This window comes from Parasteatoda tepidariorum, chromosome 8 (assembly GCF_043381705.1).
Source record: "Parasteatoda tepidariorum isolate YZ-2023 chromosome 8, CAS_Ptep_4.0, whole genome shotgun sequence".
NCBI classification, from domain to species: domain Eukaryota; kingdom Metazoa; phylum Arthropoda; class Arachnida; order Araneae; family Theridiidae; genus Parasteatoda; species Parasteatoda tepidariorum.
The window spans coordinates 79,298,086-79,315,178 of NC_092211.1; the positions used below are offsets into that span (position 1 = coordinate 79,298,086).

General features: G+C 26.7%; 1 protein-coding gene across 4 annotated transcripts in view; it reads left to right on the forward strand.

Moving 5' to 3' along the window:
- LOC107450737 (glycoprotein 3-alpha-L-fucosyltransferase A) overlaps positions 1 to 17,093 on the forward strand; it is a 152,850-nt gene that overhangs the window by 32,391 nt on the left and 103,366 nt on the right. For 2 of the 4 annotated variants that reach the window (XM_016066612.3, XM_016066611.3), the window contains one exon: positions 11,302 to 11,368. The exons of 1 other annotated variant lie outside the window; for it this stretch is intronic. The gene's annotated coding sequence lies outside the window, so the exon portion shown is untranslated. Of the gene's footprint in view, positions 1 to 5,736; positions 5,771 to 11,301; positions 11,369 to 17,093 lie in introns of all 4 variants that reach the window. One more of the 4 variants, XM_071184267.1, reaches the window with a different exon arrangement.

Here is a 17,093-nt window from a genome sequence, read left to right on the forward strand (position 1 = left end):
TTTATCTCTTATTGCCTTGTTTTTCTTGTTATTTTATCCTTTTTGTTCTTTTAAATTGGCCTGCCATTTGATATAATAAAAAAATATAGTGGTTTGAAAATGTAAAAAACACTAAATATTTAAACACAGAAATCACTTATAACTAATACTCGTACAAAACTGATGAGATACAGCATTAAATTAATAAATAATATATACCATAAAATAGCATGTGTATTAATAATTTAAAGCTTGTATTAAAATTTGAAAAGATAAGCATTTAATATGAACATATTGTTTTACATATGTTTATGGTTGTTAGCATATGATTACATGGATTTATACATTTTTGACAATTTGGTGCCTATTAAATTTTAATTAATTTAATTAGTGATTTTGTGGAATATTTATTTAACTTTTGAATTTCAAAAATATTTGCGATCACTTGGTATTAAAAAAAATCAAAAACAAGTTCTATTAACGATAATTGTTTTCAGCTAATCATTTAACTACTTCGTGCTTCTCAGCATTCTAGCAGGTGATAAAGAACTATTATAAAATAAGAGAGTTTAGTAATTGTATAAAATAGTAGTTTAATTTTAAGCAAAGCCTTTGCATGTGTTAAGGTTTTAAGATGAAAAGAAATGCATTAAGGAAATTCTCTGCTAAAGGCAGGAATAAAAAAAAAAAATGAAAACGAAAATTAGCCATCAATTTACGAAAAAGTTTCCATCAAAAATGTCTTTAAATTACTCAAAAACATACCTTTTACCTTTAATTTGAAATAAAAAGTAGCGAGGAGGCAGAAAAGCATTATATGGAGAAAGAAATGGTTGAAAACTGTACAGAGCATTGCCGAAATTTAAAAGCTTAAGATCTGCGTTACTGAGAATGAAATGACAGCATTAGCTTAAAAGCATAAAGGCTTAAAATTACTTCATTTGTGTCATAATAAAAATAAAATAAAATAAAACTCTAAGCCATGTGTTTATGCCAGTTTTAGAAAATATACGGATTTTAAATTACCTTTTTATTACTTAGGTGTTCTTTATATGGATTTTAAAAATAATCGATAAGTTAAAAGAATATTTTCCCCCAATTTGTCACAAGTTATGTAAGTTTTAAATAAACACATAGATTTTGTTATTAGTTCATGTTATCTTTGAGTAGTTTTGTATTGAATTTTGTAACTAAATTTTGGAAAAGTGAGTGATTAATTAAACATATTTAATTCCTTAATGTTAAGAAGTCCAACGGGGTGAAAATCGGCGAATTCGATGAAAATTTAAATATTTTTTTATTTCCTATGTTTGAACTTTTTTTCATTAGCTTTCTGAATCTGATTAAATTTTTGTTCTCCGATTATTGTAATCGAAGTTGTAGTTGTTTTTCCGCTTCTTCACAATTGGAAACAAAATAGTAATTACATACTTTTCAGATAAAACATTAATTTTGAAAATATCTCGTTACGCTAACACGCATTACAAAAAACATTTAATATTTGAAGCTTTATATGTAGATTTTTGGATAACGTTAGCTATGTTTTGAACTAAAAGCTAAGGTCTAAGCGTTAATTTGTTATTTTTAACATGCTTTAAGTAAGAATATTTAAAAATTTTGTTTACAAAATCAATACTGAAAAATATATTTATTTCTATTTCCTTGTACATTGGAAATAATTTAAAGAGTTTTGTTCAAACAACAGGTATTCATATTATTGATTAAGGAAATAAATATTTTGATGTTTATACCTTACAATTTGTTGTAGAAACGATGGCGTGATATAACAAATTTGTGGTTTTTATGTTTAAATTTGCCATTATCTTGAAGAAAAAAAAAATTTTTTTTTTTAAAGTTTTAAAATTTACTTTTGATTTATAATGTTAGGACCCTTGCTTACTAAAATCAAAAACAAAATTTTAATTAAAGTTATTTAAAAAAAATTGCTTTAAATCCTATCGGATACCTTAGTATCTTTTTATAGGTAACTTGGTTTTATGTTTACATGGTTACTAAGTACAGTTAATACCGTTACTTAAAATTTTTCCCTATTTCTATACCGGAATAACGTTCCGCATGTCATTATTTTAAATTTGTTTTTACCAGTTCTAAGTCTGGTTCTATTGCTTAGTGGTTTAGAACGTAGTGTTAATAACGTGAAGGTTGTGAATTTAACCACCCTCCTCCTTCGGCATGCGTTACTATTGAAATTACGATTCATAATTTTTGAGAGTGTTCGTTATTGTGGTTTACCTAAGCAATATTTTACTGAAAACTTAAATAATTAGTATCAATAGTTGTGTAGATATGCAAATTTATACAAACTTTTTTAACTAATTATTCAGTTATAAACTTCAAATCAAGGTTTATGTCAATCCATACCAAATTTACAAAAAGGAAAAATTTTAGGGACAAATAATGCCATTTAAAAAGAAAAAAGACTTAGAGAAATCTTGAGACTAAGAAGTATGAATGATAATAAGAATTTTATAAAACAAAACAAAAAAATAAAAAACGAATTTTCTATGGTTCTGCACGTGAAAGTAAGAAATAAAATATTTAGTGTAACATGTAAGAATTGAGTCACCAATAATTGTTTTTTTTTTTCATTCATTTTACATAAAGTTAATCCAAAAATGTGTTGGAAGAAAAACTTTTTTATATTTTACAGAATGCAGAGGAAAAGCCGACTGTTTATGAATAACAATAATAGCACTAAATAAGTTGCCTAGTTTTTAACTGCTTTCTACTCCGTATTTCCGTATTTTACTCCGTATTTCATATCGTATTTTCTCGGTCAAAAATTGTTTTAATTTTTTTAAATGATTTTATTTAACAATATTTATTTTAAATGGAACTCAAAGAAAATTAATTAAATGAGTTAGGTTACTAGTATATTTTCCTTAAAGTTGATACAATATTAGAAGAGTTTGATACTAGCATGCTTTTACATTACGTAAGAGTAAATTTGCAAAGCACTTCAAATTTATTTCGACAGCAGTGAAACGTTGATACTTGGAATATGTAGTACACGGGATCGATATGTCAATATTGATACAATACTCTAATATTCGAATACATGAATAGTACTTGTGTTGTTCAGATGAGATTTAAAACCATAATTTAAAATTTTTCAGCAAATTTTTCTTTGGTCTGAACGTGTTTAAGCAACATTTCAGTATTATAGATTTATTTGAATTACAAACATATAAGTTATTCATGCAAAAGTAAAATTATAAGATAAAATATCATATGCTTCTTAAAAGGAGGTCAATGTCACAGACACTACAATTCTAATTTATCAAAGTTGTACGCTGGTACAATTACATGGTATTGTACCCTTGTAAAAATTACATGGTAATGACATTTCCGGCTTTAACAAAAATAAAAATCGTAATTCCGATTAAAGCTAAATATACGGTAATCAAACCATTCATTTGAAAATTTTTTCGTCCATGTGGTAACGGTTTATCCAAAACTTTCAAAATTCTAGTTATTACTACCACACACTTAGTAAAAAAAAACTGAAAAGTAGCTACATATATGATTATTATGTTATTGTGATAAAATTACCTAATTTTACCACATTTACAAAATTTTATCACATATTATAAAACCATATTTAAAATCAATCGAATTTTTTGGTATTTCCATACAGCCAGAAGCACGATAATTTTTACCATATTCTGGTAGTTTTATCTATACATTTTTTCTCAGTGCTTAACCACAACAGTTATAATTATATTTTGTCTATAAACTATCATGCAGAAAGAAAAAAAAATATTATGCTTAAGTTTATGTAGAAGAACGATGTAGAATGATAACAATTTTATGCATGCAGCATTATTATATTTCAATATATTTATTTTTAAATGGAAAAGAGAAATACTGCTACTCGATTATTAAATGCGATGGTCAACGTAAGTAAGGTAAAAAAGGAGGTAAAAAAGTTGAATAATTTGCGAATATTTGTATCTTAACTATTTTCCGAATTGGATTGCATTAAGATATTAGAAAAAAATCTGCGACAAATGCTTTATTCACTCGAATTTTATGTTTTTAAAACACATCATAATGGTGGAAGTAATAGCATCATGTTGCGTTTGATTTGCCCCAAGTGATTCCTAAATGATTGTTGAACTACTTACGATTTTTGGCGCCACTTAATAAGAGCTATTAATATTAAATGAAATTAGAATCATTCTATAGAAGAAAGAAAATGCAAAAAATTTACAATACTTTTTCAAATTTGTTTTTAAAAAATCTAACAAATCGTAGTAATAGCTTTTTTATTATAAAAGTATCATATTAACCACGTATTTCTATGACTACTACGTTATTTCCTCAAGTTATATCTATGCAGGAAGAGAAAAAAAATATTCTGAAAAACTATCCGTTTAACTTGGCTATAAACTCTCGTATTTGGGTTGCATTATAATGTTAAGGCTAACCTATTAAGGTTTTTCTAACTAAAAATCCTTAAATGGTGCCTTCTTTCATTAAATGACATAAGTTTTTTGATAACTTTCAAAGAAATATTTAATACACGAAGAATAATATTCTGGTTTAAATACCATTCTGTAGGGATTTGATATTACTTGTTAAAAATACCATTCTGGTAGAAAAAAAACTTTACTCTATTTAAGCCATTTATTTGGTAGTTTTTCCGGAAATTCAGGCTTTCAAAATTACAGTTCTTATTACCATACATTTAGTAAAAATACAAAATTGAAAGGTAAATTTAACCAAATAAATGGTTTTTATACTATGCTCTTAGGTATCATGATAAAATTACCAAATTTTTATCGCGTATTATAAGACTATATTTTATTGTTAATTATACTTAAATCATGACCAAAGCATTTCGTTAAAAATTACCGAGCTTTTTGGTTTCCTATACAGCCAGAAACATGTTAAATTTTACCACATTAAGAAAATTGACTATGCTTTTTTTCTCACAGTGTACCATTAAACTATTAACTGACATGTATTTACGAGAGATTCCGTCAAGTTTTTTTTCCTCTTTAAGAATATTTCTTTCAATTATAGGAAAATATAACAACATTAAACATAATTAAAAAATTATAAATTAAGTAAAATATGTATTAGCTATAAAAAGCTGAAAATGCTATCGTTTAGTTATTTACGCATTTTAACTTTTTTCGTAAAATTACATAGTAACATAATTTTTTATTAAACGGATAAGAAATATTAAAATTTAACCGAATTTCCTGCAGTTCAAAATGAATTATTTGCGTGCTATGAAGTGATAGTGATCTATAATTCAGGATCTCTGCGTCGGTAACTCAATATAGTGTACACTGTAAAAAAACAACCTAGATAAAATTACGGTAAAAAATACTGACATCCTGGGTGTAGCATTATCAAAATGCATTTTATCCTAAAATTCATTTTCATCGCTAAGATTTATGCCATCTTTTTTTCAAAAATATTTATTTAATTAGAGTTATTCAATGATTTTATGGTAAACATAACTGTAAAAATGACAATATATATCTTATTTTTTGTTCCGTAAAAATTTAAGGTAAAATTAGATTTTATTGTAAAAAATACCAGCACCCTGAAGACTGGTCCTTTTTACCACATTTTTATCCGGAATATTTTACGGTGCAGGAATGCTAAAAATATGCAACTGAAAATTTATGAATAATAATAAAAAAATTTTTTTTAAGTATTGTGTACAATATTCAATGAATGCATAATAATTCATTTTCATAATCATTATTATAATTATAGGAGAGGGATCTGGAGAGAGAAGAAAATAAAATAGGTAAATAGGTAACTATCCTAATCGTAAAATAATATAAAACACTTATTATTATTTTTAAATATTTTTTTTGTTCTACTTTTCATTTTTTTACAAGAATGGTTTTAATTCATTTTAAATTCCTGAAATAAAAAGTTTTTTGATTGAAAAGTAAACATCTATCTATCATCAACATTTTAATTTAAATGATCTTAATAACATAAAAAATATCTTATAAGTTTTAAAAAACTTGTTTCTCAGTATTTTTCGAAATATTTTGTCGATTTTTTCATTTAATTCTTAATTTAAAACAATAACTAAATACGTTTCAGCATTTTTATCCATTATTTTTGAGTACGTAAGAATATTTATGGTGAAATTATCATCATAATTCAGAATCATAATTTTTTGCAAAATTTTTTTTTCTCTATTTTTTATAATATATTTTAATGCTAAGTAACTCTTGGATTATGTAATTAAGCTTTGCCATTCTGCTTCCCTCAAACCTGAATTTTATACCACATAAGCACTTTTAATTTATTTAATGCCTCTTTTTATGCTTGTATTATTGAATAAAGCAAAAAGGCAAATAAAAGCATAAAAAAAAACTCGATGATGTTTCTTGGCACCAATTGAGGTTTTTTTTCTCCCCTCTTGAGAAAACTCTTCTCTTATAGGAAGTTAGAGTATTTAAAATCTAATTAGAGACCCTTACAGCTGCATTTAATGGAAAATTCTTGTAAGTTCACTTATTCCCTGCATACATCATTAAAGACAAACACTTTTAATGACTTAAAACGATCTTGATGTTTCTAGTATGCAGAGTGATGTATGTGGAGCCCCATAATTTGTGGTTAAATTACGGTTTTCGCATCTAGAATTACCGAGTACTTGACGCCGATTATTAATTTCATTAATAGCCTGACTTAAGTTTAGCGTAGAATCAGGAAAAATTCCCAACACATTTTTGGGATTAGGTCAGTGAATTTTTAATTGCCGTAAGCTTTCTGTTATAAACTTACATTAAAGTACTTCAGGTAATACCGCACTTATTTGAATGTTCTTATTCTTTTAAAAAGCATGATTAAAACATGTATATAAATTGCTTGAAAAAAGAAATATTACTAATAATTATTTAAAAAAAAAACAATTCTTCCAACTTTGCAAGTTTTTATTAATGTGAAAAAAATCAGCGCATTTAGTTTTAATGATCGGACCTTCACCTTCTAGTACTCGATTTTAACGGTACGAGGGGATGATCTCAAGTATTCTAATTAATTTGAGCAGGCGGTATTTCAAATTACGAAATCTGACACAAAAAGTACTTTCTTCGGAATACCTTTGTTTCGACGGATTTGGATTCCTGACCCCCAAAATATGGGGGGTAGGCTCAATCTGGGATCAAAGAAAGCACGTTTTTGTGTCTGATTTCGTAATTTAAAATACCGTCTGCACTAATTAATTAGTATATTTGAGGTCATCCCCTCAAACCATTCAGATTGAGATCTAGAACGTGAAGATCCGACAATTAGATCAAAAGTTATTGAGGATGGTCTGTTTTTTATTTTGCACACTGCACAATAACCATTCTGTTCATCCACTTTAAATTCAATTATTTTAGCTGGTATTGTTTGCTTCATAAGCTCAAATGATTAATTTATTAAATTACATAAGATATGATTTGCATGCAGAGTATAATGCTATACTGCTTCTAACTAAGAAAAGAAACACTAGAATGCGCAAGAAACGCAAGAAACGAATGCAGCATCATTATGCCAGGCATATTTGCGAGGCATCTAAATACTTATTCAGTGAAATTCAAATCTGGGACGGTCCCGCAGTGGACTGATCGTTCCCAGCAGATCACCGAAGTCAAGCATCACTGGTTGCGGTCAGTGTGCGGGTGGGTGACCACTTGAATCAGTCTGACCACTGGATCAGAGACCGAAGATGTGCGGTATTGGTCCTCGTTAAACTGTTCTACCGTAAAGTGCTCGACTTCGCGTGCAGGTCGTTGGGCTACCGAGCGGGGGTGCGATCCCCTCTGCAGAGGATCAGAATTGTGATGGCATGTCCTCGAATCATCCTCAGGGATGTTTCCCAGACCGTCACCAATAGCACATTGTGCTGCTCTAGTGCGATGTAAATGAACTACAACAACAAATTTGAGATTGAGTTTTTTTTTAACATTTCATTAGAATGTAACTTAGTAAAGCAGTCAAAGAAACTAAAATCCTTGAATTAAAGTAATAGATTGTTTTTGAAATTTTGTAATTGAACAGCATTTTCGAATGCTTGTTGTTTTACTACACAAAAATGTAGGGTCTGATGTGAAATATCTGCCGCTTTTTCGATTCCTTTTGAAGTTTCAACAATTTATCTTGAAGTTTTGTGTCATTTATTAAATAAGAGCATAATTTGCAGGAATTTAGGTACGCAATTTTTTAAAGTTATTTTGCCTTAATTCACCTAAGCAATTAGTTTTTTTGCATTTGCTATTGTCTTTTTTTATATCCATGATGAAAATATGAGTCTTTGTTTAGATTTGTAAAGTTAAATGCTAAAAATATGTTTGAGAATAATTGGTCTATGCCTAGTTGCAACCTCACTATTAAATTAATTGTCATTGATTTGGTTCATAGCTTATCTATTTTTGGTGATTGTGTTTCTAATTTCAATATTCATCCAAATGTAAATTTGTTAAGACTTTTGTAACATGTAGTATAAAATATGAGAAGAGAGGGATTTCTGAACAAATCTCTTATGAAATGAACCAGTCATGTTACTTAATTCATACATACTTATGTGTTAAAATGCTGTCTTAACAGGATCTATATGGGTGATTTTCAGATTTAAGGCATTTTTGAAGTTAAATTCGTTTTAAAAATAAAATTAAAACTGATCATTCTTGGTGAATAACATTGATTCTTGTATCTGACTAGAACGTGCTTTAATATTCAGTGTCAAGATCTAATTAAAATTTAGATTGGGAGGATTATTTAAGTCATCATTAACCCAAAAAATACAATAACAGGCAGTGGATAATACTGTTAACAGGTAACAGAACGTACAAGTAACAGACCGGACAATTGTACTAAATTATTTTTTTACAACCATGTGCAAACCTTTTAGGCTTAAGACATCAAAGCTCGAATGTTTACTGGTCATAAACTCTGTACATGGCAAGCAATTAATAAATCTTACTGATTAATTTTAGAAAACTTCGCAGCAGACTGAACTATAAAACAATACTCACATTTTGAAAACCCAAAAATCTTAACTATTATATCATTTCACGATTGTTTGTTAAAACGTTTATCCTCTTATACTGAATCATGAAAGCATTATTAAAATTTGGTAGTATCATCTACTGAGTCACTTCAAAAATGATTATCTTTGGTCTTGGACAACATAAAACAGCTCTTACATCGGACATACAAAATGCCTAAAATTTTATAATCCACCCATATAGCATTATAAATTATTACCTATTTCTATTTACGTGTGTATATTTTTTAGAATTTAATTATTATTTAGAGTCTAATTAATTAGAACCTAGTTATAGTTATATTCTTGAAAAGAATGTACGAAAATATAGATCTACATTTTACTTTAATATGTAATAATATGCAGTGCATTTAGAGAAAAATAACTAGTCCTTTTTTAATAAAAATCGAGTTTTTTTATGAAATCAAAAATTTTAGTCCTCTCTAATTTAATTAGCATTAAATTACATTCATTTCGGTGCCTTCAGCTTATTTTCTATCATTAACCGTAAAAAATGAACTTAAAGGTAAAAAAGGTAATTTAAATATTTCTGCAATTTAAATTTGTTTTGTGATCGAATGTCTGAGCCATGTTGATGAGATATCGAATCGAGAATGCAAACAAATATATGAGTTAAAATTCAAATTGATTTCTAAAAATCAATTAATTGCATTCCTTTTTTTAAATAAAATTTTAAATGATTTGGTATATATATAAGAATAATATGAAAAAATACATAGATAAAAACTGAAGTTTGTTATCATATTTATAGATACGTCCAAAAAATTTTTTAGGCCGTTTCAAAAAGAAAAATACCTTACCTTATAAATTATTAGTTAGAAATTATACATATGCCATTGGCTGCAGTTAATTTTCAAGCACTACCTTTTGAAAATGGTTAAATTACGTGGAAACTCAGTTTCAAATTTTTCGTCATGTCTGTATCAAAGATAATATTCCCATGTCACATAAATATTTGGAATTTTACACTGTTTTCCAAATATTAAATACCTTGAAAAGGCACTTAAATTCTAATTAAAACTTCCGAAAGCAACTTCTTAATGAACATAACTCCCCTGGTCTTAGAGTTTATTATCAAAGCTAGGACATCAGTCTGATAGTCGTGGAGGCTTTCATTAAAAATTGAAACTTCTTAAATAATTCGCGAGTTTTATTTCTTTCTTGTGCCTGTCTGATTTAGAAAAGATTGATTAGATGTAAGAATCTCTTGCACTACCGGGATTTTATTCAGCCTAGGGAGAAGTTCAAATAAAATATTAATAAATAAAATTAAAGATAACGTGCATTTCATAAAATTGAAATTCTCTGAAGTTCTGAAAATGAATTTTGGGGTCACATAATGGGATGCAGAATAGTATCAAAAAACAAAGATTAGCTTAAAATTCAAATAATTTTTTTTCTAAAGGTGAATTAGAAGAAATTATCAATAAGTAAAGAAAATTGTAAAGAGAAAATTAATAAAATGCATTTTAGACGGATTTATAATTTGAATTTCAATAAAAGTTTGCAATTAAACTAGCCAAACCTGTTTGACTGCCAGAGGAAACAACTTGTCTTCCTCTCTGTGGGGTTCGACAGATTATACTTTTGCAGTTTCGTTTCTGCCTCACTTATATATTACTTGCAACCCTTAATATTTAAATATTTTTACCATTGATCTTAAAAAAGATTAAAAGTATGCATGAAGAGTAGTATTTACGGCATGCACTGTATCTATACTTCTTAATCAAACGTTTGACTTTTGGTTATTGACTTTTACCAATCATACCAAGTGATTTCTAATCCGAGATATCTTGAAAATTAAACTAAATATACAAGAAAAATATTATATAAGTTTTTTTGCTGCAATTTCTGTTAAGAAAATTATTTTAAAATTAATGTCTCATGTTTTTGAAATTTAAAGGAATTAATATTTTAAAAAAAAACCCTCATCAGTTATATATTTAGAAGCAAATAATCACATTAGCTCTTAAACAAAATTTAATTTTAGAATTGATAAACAAAATAACGATATTTCCGAAATAATGATTATGGGTATGTAATATATATTATAACAGACATTTTACGCTTTTTTATCAGTCTATTATGTTTTAATGTCTAGACTTCTCTAATATGAATAAATAAAAGCTATGTTCAGTAACTCTTATCGATTTCTCTTTAAAAATAATATTTATAGCAAAATGAAAGTAAGCAACATAGTATTTAGGATTTGGCATTTATCTAAATTGTATCTAAGATGTAATAAGAATTCTATTTTCTATTAACAGGGAAAATTGATCTTCAATGCACGAAAGTTTTGATAGAAAACGCAGTAGGGAAGCTACACGTAATAAGGTAATTCCAAAATATATAATTTTCCTTATAACTATTTCTTTACTCACATTTCTACTACTAATTTTTTATTTGATATTAATTCGATTATCTTAAAATGATTGCTTTATAACTTTCTTTTCATTTGAAATATTTTCATTAGATATTCAAAACGGAAACTTTGAAAACGTTTCGTATGTGTGTGTGAAATGAATTGTTTAAAAAAAGTAGCATTTTATTGAAGGAAAAGAAATGGATTTAAATATATAAAAATATCAAATTAAGCATACCATATAGAAACCATATTATCTTTAAATTTAATAATTATAATGTATAAATAATTATTATTTATCTTATTTGAAATTATTATTTACCTTATTGGTCAATATTATTTAATTATTTTATTAGTAAATATTATTTACCTTATTGGTAAATTATTATTTATCTTATTTGGAATATGAAATATATGTTTTTAAAGTGACATATTTAAAAAGTACAAATTTTGAATAAACTTATTATTTCCCAACATTTTCAGCAAATTGGCACATTTCACCTAGAATAGAATTAATTTTATATTTTTTAAATTTTTTGAGTGTCAAATAATGCATACCGATTAAATTTTTTTAATAAAAATCACAGAAAAAAAATTACAAAAAAATTTAAAAGAAAACATTAAACGTAGTGGATTAGTGTCAAAAGTACAAAACAAAACAATCTCTTTACTTCGAAATAACTAAAAGTTTTGATTTTTTTTCAAGTGCTATTTCAGTGAAATGCTTCAATGGTGCTATTGTTAGAGAATAGAGTTTATAAGTCTTATAAGTTCGAGTTTATAAATTTTAAAACGATTAGAGTCACATATTTTATATCGAACAATATATATTTACTACATGATTCCAACAAAGATAGTTAAAAGCAGCAGATGTAGTGTCTTCTTTTTTTTTGTTCCATTTATTCAAAACTGTTACTCGTATAAAACAATTTTTTTCGAGTTTTTATTTAATACTGACCTGAGCACTACCGGGAAATAATTAAATAGCTAAATCTTTGCCATCTTTTTCATTTGGTGCACTTTAAATATAAACAATTTTTTTTAATTGTCTTGAATACTATAAGATATTTTTCTTCATTTTTTATCAATACTACAAAAAAGGAGATGGAAATTGTGTAAAACTAAAGAGTTAACATTGTTCAGAAATACTCTTGTTGAACTATTTGATTCGAGAATATATGAGAATATATGAGCTTTACATGAGTACTAATGCATCATTGCGAACGAAAGCCACAGTTAAATGATTATTCAAATGATTTTTTAATTGTTTAAAATCAACCACTTAATGACAATAGTAGTGTAAAACGAGCAATTAATTGTAACACTCTAAAAACAAATGAATCCAAATCTATTAGATATTTACTACTATTTTCAGTCATTGTGACTTCTAAATGTATTTATATTATCTAAAGTGAAAAGGTTGAAGGAATTAAAAAAATATCTGAATTGTTTGTTTAATTTTTCATTGTTTGGTGAGATATAAATTTTTAGTAAAAAATTTAATCAATGGGTATGAAAAAATTACTATATTACGGAGAAGATAAAATTATTTACAAAAATAGTTTAAAAATTAAACAAGTAGTAGAATGGAAACTGTAAAAAACTTTCGTCTGCACTCCCCGTGAATTTCACAGCAATAGAAATGAAGTTTCTTTTTGACTAATAGAAAAAAAATATCTGTTTCTCAAAAAAGTAACACAAATAACGGTGGTTCTAGGTACCCTGCTTTTACCTCACTTACTCCTGATTGTTGAATTCGTTTTGAAAAGCTGGAATGTTTGAGAGGACCTGTACATAATCAAGTAAAACCCACTTAATTAAATGCATGTGAAAACAACGAAACCTTTAAATGGTTCTTTTAACGTTAGGAAATTTTAATTACATAATAGCTGATTTCTCAGTTATCTTCATTGAAAACTAAAAAAACTTAGTTTTTGAGTTGTAAAGTTTGTTTTCTTTGTTTCGAAAACCAAATTATTATAAAAAAAGCTTTTTCTTAAAAAAATCGCATTTACTTTACAAGAAAGGTAAGCTTTGGTCTTTATTTGAAAATTATAAATTGCATTCATCCTCCAATAAGTCAATTAGTTTGTTTAAAAAAGCTGTTGTGACATGTAATTAATTACTATTACAGTATTGAAATGTTAAGTATTTCAGTAAAGTTATGCAGGCAAATTCTTACGTTTGTAACTGCATGGTTTCATATCAACGAGTTACCAAATATTTAAAACCTAGAAATTTCTAAAATAAAATTACATTGTATGAAATAACTTTGCTTATATCTTGCATACCATTTAAATTTGTTAAAAAAATAGCGATTTTTTTTAGCATAGTATTGTACAAAATAAAAAAACAAAACAAATAAGCAACACATTTTTCCCTTTATATTTATTTGTGCGGCCTGTATCTACATATGTATAAATGATATTTCAGTTTAGATAAAATGTATACATACGATTAAATAAAACATATAGTTAAAAAAAGTAGGTAGTTGGGGAATACGAAATGATTTTCCTTATTTATAATATATCTTATGCTTTTCATCTCTAATAAAAAATCTACGCAAAATCTGTATTTTTAACCTGTTTTAGGTTATCAAAAATAGTTAAAATGAAAATTAAATGTCATACTATTGACAAATATTGGCAAAATTTGCCAATAGTATGACATTTAATTTTCATAAATATTGTCATAAATTTTGACAAAAAAAAATCAAAATTAAAGTAATCTTAATCTAATGTATTATGAAAATAATGAAAATCGTATAATATAATGTAAAAATAGAAGTAAATTATATAAACTGTTAGAATTCGCTGTTGCAAAGTGTTTCTCAAATAACCAGATGAATAAAATAATTTTAAAAATTAAATAACTGAAAGATGGTTCCATGCGTTCTCTTTATGAAACTAATTTTCTTCCTACTAAGTTTAGAAATTAGGTGCAAATTCAGTAAAAGATATTCTGATAACCAGAGAAGAATTATAAAACAATGTTATCAGAATAATCACAATTTATAGCACAACGTTATGCAATTTCGACGACAAATTATTTCATTTGGAATGATCTGAGATGAGCAGGAAACATTGATTTTATAGTTTTCATAGTGAATAATGCCATCTCTTGACGAAGTTAGTAACTTATTGAGAAACTTGCTAAGAATAGTTCCCTAAGCAGAAAGTCATACATTTCTATAATTTTTTACCTTTTTTTTACATGGTTTTTTAAATCTTCCCTCTTTTTTATAACGCCTGTTAGTTTCTATTTTCCAAGATGTTTTAAAATATCAGCCCAATACTTAACACTTGAAAAGATGTGAGATAATTAGAACAATTTACACTAAATTTTTTTTAACTTACACTTGGCATAGTGTCAATCGCTCAATGATAAAAGGTATTTTAGGTTCTTTACATTCTGGAACTGAAAGAAGTTGGATAGACATTTTAAAACTTCATAAACAAACTCTATAACTAATATGACTCACTATAACTAATATAACTAATAACCCAATAACAAATATTTGTGATATTTACGACACATAATTTTTTCGGATATTTATAAACATTGATACCAAAGTTAAAATTCTCATGAACAAAATAAAAATAAATTTGTTTTAAAAGAATTGCCCTCCGGATATATCATTCTATTTAATTACAATTAAAAGTTCATTACGCAAACTATGATGTGTCATCGATTTGAAGGCCAATTTAATTACGTCCTCTTATTTCAGCCTGCAGACTGGAATTCGAATTTAATTCGCCTTCTTAACTCCCTTTATTGGCGCACTCTGCAAGCCGATTTAAAGGAGTCTCTCGATAAAGCCAAAACTTTAGCCCAACTTGTTAGCCAAGTCGACATGCAAGTTGAATGCTTAAAGTAAGGTGCTGTCAAAAGATGGCGACTCCCCTTCAGGCACACTCGTTAGAATACTAGGAAGTCTATTCCAAAAGTGTAATTTGTGTAAATTGGAAACGGTCTTCCTCGTGTCTGAAAAGGGCATTCAGAAGAGATATTTGTCGCTTACTTGATTAAAGTATTCGGTATAGCCGGTCTACGAAAAATTAAATTTCGAAACTTTCGTATAATATTATGATACTTATAATGAGAATTTCTTAATATCATCCGGCTAAGTTTATTTATTTCTTAATTAAAAGTGAAAATATATACTTCATATTCAGGTAGTAGTTATGAATATTGTTCTTAAAATAAATTAGTTTAGCTACTTAACGATTTTTTTTGTTTAATTTTGAATGATTTTCCTTTGTACTATTGTAAAAAAAAGTTTTCAAGAGAGAGTCATTCCTATTTTGTCTTAAAATAATTAGGAAAAATAGGAAAAAGTGTGCCTGCAGTAAAGGTTATTCCTATTTCATCTTAAAAAAATAGAAATGACTTTTACTGCAGACGCACTTTGCAAGTTGATTTATAGAGTCTTTTGATAAAGACAAAACTTCGCCTCAACTTGTTAGCCAAGTCGGCATGCAAGTTTAATGCTTAAGAGTAAGGTGCTGTAAAATCTGGTGACTTCCCATCAGGCACACTTATTAGAATTCCAGGAAACCTATTCCAGAAGTATAATTTGTGTAAATTGGAAACGGTGTAATTTTGTGTAATTTTTTTGTGTAATTTTTGCACATTTCACCATACTTCGGGAATTTTTAAGCGAATTGAAAAATTTTTGCATCTAATTATAAAATTCGTTTATCCAAAGATGCAAAAAATAGGTTTTAGTAAATATTTTTTTAAATTATTTTATAAAATAACAATAAAAAAATTGTGAATATCAAGGTATACAGTTTTTAACATCATTTTAATAAAAGCAATTATCATGGAAAAATACACATTTTGAGCGAAATCTGTCGAATAGTTCATTCGATCAAAGGTTTTTCAGGGTGGTTCATTTTTTATTTTGCTCACTGTACTGCAAAATGGAACTTTAACTTAAATATTCGCAAACCAACACTATAAAATAAAGAAATAGACTTCCTTCTTCTTGATTTTCACAATACATTTTTTTTTTCAAAATTATGTTTGATAACTGAATTTTTTACTTTTAAAGCTGTTTTGAGGCACAAAAATTTTTCTTTTTTAATTTAAAACCAATAATTTTCGTTAAATAAAATGTTACTTATAAGTCAGTACTTTTTTTTTGGTACTCCATAAGGTTAATCTTTCATTGATTTTTTTTTTTTTTTAATTTCATATGAAATAAATAATTTGGAAAACGCAATTCAAAATAAAGCAGTTCGAAGAAGGATAAAGGATTTTCTAAACTATAGAAATAAAACGATTTAACGTCTTTAAATTCTAGTAATAAAATACAAAATGCAAATATAATTTAGAGCCATCTCAAGCTTAATGAATGGAGACTTAAAAAAATTTAAAATTAATGAATTCCGTGATTTGACATTACAAGAAGCCCATTTTTGATAATGCTTTTATTTCAGTGATGTCTAATGAGATGGTTTTGCCATTTGAGTGACAAAAAAAGTGAGAGTATTCAGTTAAATTTATTATAGTTTTATTTCTATTTTATTTTATATTCTTAGAAGAATCTAAATAATTAATGAATGGTTGCATTTAAATGTGAATGCCAGGAAAAAAAAAGCATAACCTAACTTTATCCATACATGCATTTAATTAGAATAACGTGAGATTTTTGTTTCCTCTTATTGAAGCTAATTATTTCTCATCTTATTT